Genomic DNA, 6,000 nt, shown 5'->3' on the forward strand with positions numbered 1-6,000 from the left:
TGCCCTGCGCTTGCGAGAGAAGATCTCTCCTCAGTGGTATTGACCACGGAGCTGCAGACAGCAACTGGATCATCTCTGGGAACCAAACTTGGTTCCTCCAGAGGGGGGTTGTTTCTCTGATTCGCCTGATAACCTGGGGTAGCAGGGCGATCGGAGGGAATGCATACAGACATTTTTGAGTTGGGCCAGTCGTGGGCCAGAGCATCCCGCTGCTTTGAGAAATAGGTTGGGCAGTGACAGTTGTCTTCGGAGGTGAAGAGGTTGACCTCTTCGACCTACCGCCTTGCCGAAAACTGACCAAATCATCTGAACCGTCTGGGGATGTAGTCTTCCTTCCCCCGGAGCTACATTGTCTCTTGACAACATATCCGGTTCTTGGTTCAGTCTGCCCGGCACATGAACTGCTCGTAGTGAGAGGAATTCTTTCTGTGCCCAAAGTCAAGTCAAGTCAAGTCACATTTATTTATATAGCGCTTTTAACAATACAGATTGTGTCAAAGCACTTAACAGTATCAAATTGGAGGACAGAGTGTCAGTAATGTATAATGATAAGATTAAACACTCAATTTTCAGTTAAAGGCATTTCATTATTGAATTCAGAGATGGCATTGTCTAGCTCAGTTTAGTTTAAATAGTATCTGTGCAATCAAATCGGCGATAATCGCTAGAAATTAAGTGTCCCCAACTGAGCAAGCCAGAGGCGACAGCGGCAAGGAACCAAAACTCCCTCTGTGACAGAATGGAGGAAAAAAAACCTTGGGAGAAACCAGGCTCAGTCGGGGGGCCAGTTCTCCTATGGCCAGACGAAACCCGCAGTTCAAAAGTTTATATTTGTATTTTAATTTTGTTGCAAGTTCTAACAATAGTAGTATTATGTAGTTAGGTATTTTATTATATTTTTAGTTATTTTGTTATATTTTTAAGTTTTATTGTATTTTAATCGAGGTTTTCACTGGGGATATGTCTCTGGGTGTCCTGATCTCCGCTGACGATCAGGGCTGCAGACATCATCTCTTGGTGCTGATCCACCATCTGATCGGATACGGACTGAGAAACAGAATAGGAAAGAAACAGACAAATATTAGTGTAGATGCCATTCTACTTACGATGTAACGAGTACATCGTGTGTTATGGGGAGTGTTCCCGGTTCCGGTTGATCTAATTAATGCAGCCTAACAACCCTTTAACGGATTTGAATTATAGAAGTGTATTAGTGTGTTATGTGTACGCCAGGATAAAGAGATGGGTCTTTAATCTAGATTTAAACTGACAGAGTGTGTCTGCCTCCCGAACAGTGATAGGTAGATTGTTCCAGAGTTTGGGTGCTAAATAGGAAAAGGATCTGCCGCCCGCAGTCGATTTTGATATTCTAGGTATTATCAAATGGCCAGAGTTTTGAGAACGCAGCGGACGTGGAGGACTATAATGCGATAAGAGCTCGCTCAAGTACTGAGGAGCTAAACCATTCAGGGCTTTATAAGTAATTAACAAGATTTTAAAATCTATCCGATGTTTGATAGGGAGCCAATGCAGTGTTGACAGAACCGGGCTAATATGGTCATATTTCCTAGTTCTAGTAAGGACTCTAGCTGCTGCATTTTGGACCAACTGTAGTTGTTGATCAAGCGTGCAGAACAACCACCCAATAAAGCATTACAATAGTCTAACCTTGATGTCATAAACGCATGAACTAACATTTCTGCATTTGACGTTGAGAGCATAGGTCGCAATTTAGATATGTTTTTGAGATGAAAAAACGCAGTTTTACAGATGCTAGAAACATGGCTTTCAAATGAAAGATTGCTATCGAACAGCACACCTAGGTTCCTGACTGATGAAGAAGAATTGACAGAGCAGCCATCAAGTGTTAGATAATGTTCTAGGTTATTACATGTGGGGTTTTTAGGTCCGATAATTAACACTTCTGTTTTTTCAGAATTTAGCAGTAAGAAATTACTCGTCATCCAGTTTTTTATATCGACTATGCATTCCGTTAGTTTCTCAATTTGGTGTGTTTCACCAGGCCGCGAAGAAATATAGAGCTGAGTATCATCAGCATAACAGTGAAAGCTAACACCATGTCTCCTGATAATATCTCCCAAGGGTAACATGTAAAGCGTGAAAAGTAATGGCCCTACTACTGAGCCTTGAGGTACTCCATACTGCACTTGTGATCGATATGATACCTCTTTATTCACTGCTACGAACTGATGGCAGTCAGATAAGTATGATTTGAACCATGCTAAGGCGCTTCCACTAATGCCAACAAAGTTTTGTAGTCTATTCAAAAGAATGTTGTGGTCGATAGTGTCGAACGCAGCGCTAAGATCCAGTAGAACTAATAAAGAGATACAACCACGATCAGATGATAGAAGCAGGTCATTTGTAACTCTAATGAGAGCAGTCTCAGTACTATGATACGATCTAAATCCTGACTGGAATTCCTCACAGATATAATTTTTCTCTAGGAAGGAATATAATTGTGAGGATACTACCTTTTCTAGTATCTTTGACAGAAAAGGGAGATTTGAGACCGGTCTGTAATTAACTAGGTCTTTGGGGTCAAGTTGCGTTTCTTTTTATGAGGCTTAATAACAGCCAATTTGAAGGTTTTGGGGACATATCCTAATGACAATGATGAATTAATAATAGCCAAAAGAGGATCTATGACTTCTGGAAGCAGCTCTTTTAGTAGTTTAGATGGAATCGGGTCTAACATACATGTTGTTGGTTTAGATGATTTAACAAGTTTATACAATTCTTCCTCTCCTACAGTAGAGAATGAATGGAATTGTTCCTCAGGGGATCTACAGTGCGCTATCTGATGCGATACTGTAGCTGACGGCTGCAAGGATACAATTTTATCTCTGATAGTATCGATCTTGGAAGTGAAGTAGTTCATAAAGTCATTACTGCTATGCTCTTGGGAAATGCCAACACCTGTTGATGCTTTATTTTTCGTTAATTTAGTCACTGTATTGAATAAATACCGAGGGTTATGTTTGTTTTCTTCTAGAAGAGACGAAAAGTAATCAGATCTAGCAGTTTTTAATGCTTTTCTGTAGGATAGGGTACTTTCCCGCCAAGCTAAACGAAATACCTCTAATTTAGTTTTCCTCCAGCTGCGCTCCATTTTCCAAAGTAGGAAACGTCGAGTCATCCTGTGAAGGGGACGTGACCTGAGGCCGCCTTGGTGGTTGATGTAGGCCACCACCGTTGTGCCATCATTTCAAGGCTGTTGATATGCAGGCGTCGCTCGTGGGTCATCCTGGAAATGTATGCCGGATTGCACTCGTGCAGAGTGCCCCAGCCTGAGCTGGAAGCGTCTGTCGTGACCACCTTCCTCCTGGAGGTCGTCCCTAGCTGAACGCCTGAATGAAACAGGCGAGAAGTTGTCCAAGGGGCCACAGCTTTGAGGCAGCAGCAGGTTACCTTGACATGAGTGCGGCCAAGGCGCCAGGCGTGGGACGGAACGCGGGCTTTTAGTCAATATTGGAGGGGCCGCATATGCAGCAGGCCCAGAGGAATGACTGAGGAGGCAGCTGGATGGGTTGATTTTCAACCCTAAGCGCTCTAGGTTGTTGAGCAACAACGACCTGTGAGCGATCAATTGCCATTCTGAGTCGGCTAGCATCAGCCAGTCGTCGAGGTAGTTCAATATGCGGATTCCCATCTGCCTCAGAGGGGAAAAAGCCACGTCCACGCGCTTTGTAAAAGTGGGGGGGCCCACTTTTACGAAGGCCATTCCCTCGAACACGAATCTCAAAAACGGACTGTGACGGGGCGCTATTTGGATGTGAAAGTAAGCATCTTTACCACAGCCACTGTTTTCCTTTGCACAGAAGAGCATTGAGAGGGGCTAACACTGGCGCCAGATTAGGGATAAATCGACTGTAATAATTTAACAGTCCCAGAAATAAACGAAGTTGTGTGATGCTCTTTGGTGCAGGTGCATCCATGATTGCCCTGACCTTTTCAGGTGACTTATGAAGACCCTGAGCATCAATGATATGCCCCAAGTACTCCAGTGAGTCTTTAAAGAACTCACACTTCTCACGCTGGACACATAGCCCAAATTCATCCATACGACTGAGGACTGCGTCCACATTTTTGAGATGTTGCTCATCATCTGATCTGACCCAGACACTAATATATCGTCTAGGTAGCAGTGCACGTTAGGGAGACCTTGTAAAATCTGATCCATTGCCCTTTGGAAAATTGCTGGTGCCGATGCAATCCCAAAAGGTAACCGATTGTAACAGAACAGACCCATAGATGTGGTGATAGTGAGGCACTTACATGAGCTTTCCATACTTGTAGGTATGCATTTGAAAGATCTAATTTAGTGAAGCGCTGGCCCCCTGCTAATGATGCGAATAAATCCTCTATTCGTGGGACTGGGTAACGCTCAACACAAAGGGCAGGATTCACTGTTACCTTAAAATCTCCTTTTTACAACTGGCACAACTGGTGTGGCCCTATCGCTGCATATTACAGGGGAGATGACCCCCAGCTCCAATAGTCGATTTATCTCAGCCTCAACTTTTGGCTTTAAAGCATAGGGGACATTGCGCGCTTGGCAAAATCGTGGCTGGGACTTTGGCTTGAGTGACATTGTGGCTTCGATAAATTTTAACAAGCCCAGTCCTTTCCTGAAAACATTTTTGTGTTTTGATAGCACTGTCTTCAAGTGCATCCTTGTTCACACTCTTAATTTCACGCCAGTTCAGCCTGATTTTCTTGAGCCACTCTCTGCCGAATAGAGGTGGGGTGTTTCCTTCCACAACATAAAGTGGTAATTTCGCTTTTTGTTTGTTCAATTTCACTTTAACTTCGATGACCCCTACTGGAGACTACTTCTCCTGTATATTAGGGTTGCACGATACACCGGTACTACGGTAGTATCGCGATACTAAAGCTTAAAAATACCCGCGGTGCCATTGCATTTTTTTAAACGGTAGTATCGTCCATACGGTACCATAAGATATGTTGTATGCACGGCAAGAACACTGTTTAAAACGTTCATTTGAACATGCATGCCAGCAGAAACATTACAAGTTGATTGCTAAATGTCTTTCTGCTGTGCTCTGTGTATAACGTTACGCGTTATATGGTGCTGAGTGTTTCCCCGATGCTTCAGTTCAGTTTGCAATGAGAAGTTGCACTTGCACGTCATTGTTCATGCTGCAGTTTATCAGAAGAAAGGGTCTGACCATCTTATGTCATTTTAAAAAACAGCAGCTCAAGCATCACTTATTCAACATCATAATATCTTACAAGAAAGTATTCTCACAGTGTAATTAATTTGACCACTTCTAGAACAGGTGTAATAGTTCGTTTCTGGAAGCATCTTTGCGATCACGAATGCAAATCCATTCATCAGCATAGCGGCTTTGCACTTGGTTCTTATCAATCATTATGTATATTTTGTTTATTCATTTATAATGTTATGTTTTAATGTACATGCTGCTAACTCTGAAATTTCAAGATACGCAAGCAAAAAAATGCTCCTGACAGTTCGGCAATATGACACGAGCAAGAGTGCTGTTTTTGTTTCGTTTGTGTTCGAATCCAAATCCGCATTGTCTTGGGAGAATCACTGATTCACTGAGCCGTTCATAAAAACAGTCATTTGATTCACTCCTGAAGGATTCAGCCGTTTTGAAAGGATCGTTTGAATGACTCAGTGATTCAATCACGAACTTCTGCCACCTGCTGGCCGTTTTTAAGTTTCCCATCTAAAAGTAGGCATATTACATTATTTTCCAACATATTTCTATATTCAGAATTTAGTATTTAAAACACTAATCTCATAACATTATTTATGCAATTATGTATAAATGCCACATCTAAATGTCACTTCATGCAGCTTCTGTGCAGTGCTAAGATGAGTTTTGTTTAGATCATTTCATGGATAACAATAGCCGGTCATTCATTCACATTAAGTATTCAGAGAATAATATTGTCTGTTTTCACTTACATCTATTTATTTATTAAATT

The sequence above is a fragment of the Onychostoma macrolepis genome, chromosome 25 (assembly GCF_012432095.1).
Source record: "Onychostoma macrolepis isolate SWU-2019 chromosome 25, ASM1243209v1, whole genome shotgun sequence".
Taxonomy (NCBI): Eukaryota; Metazoa; Chordata; class Actinopteri; order Cypriniformes; family Cyprinidae; genus Onychostoma; species Onychostoma macrolepis.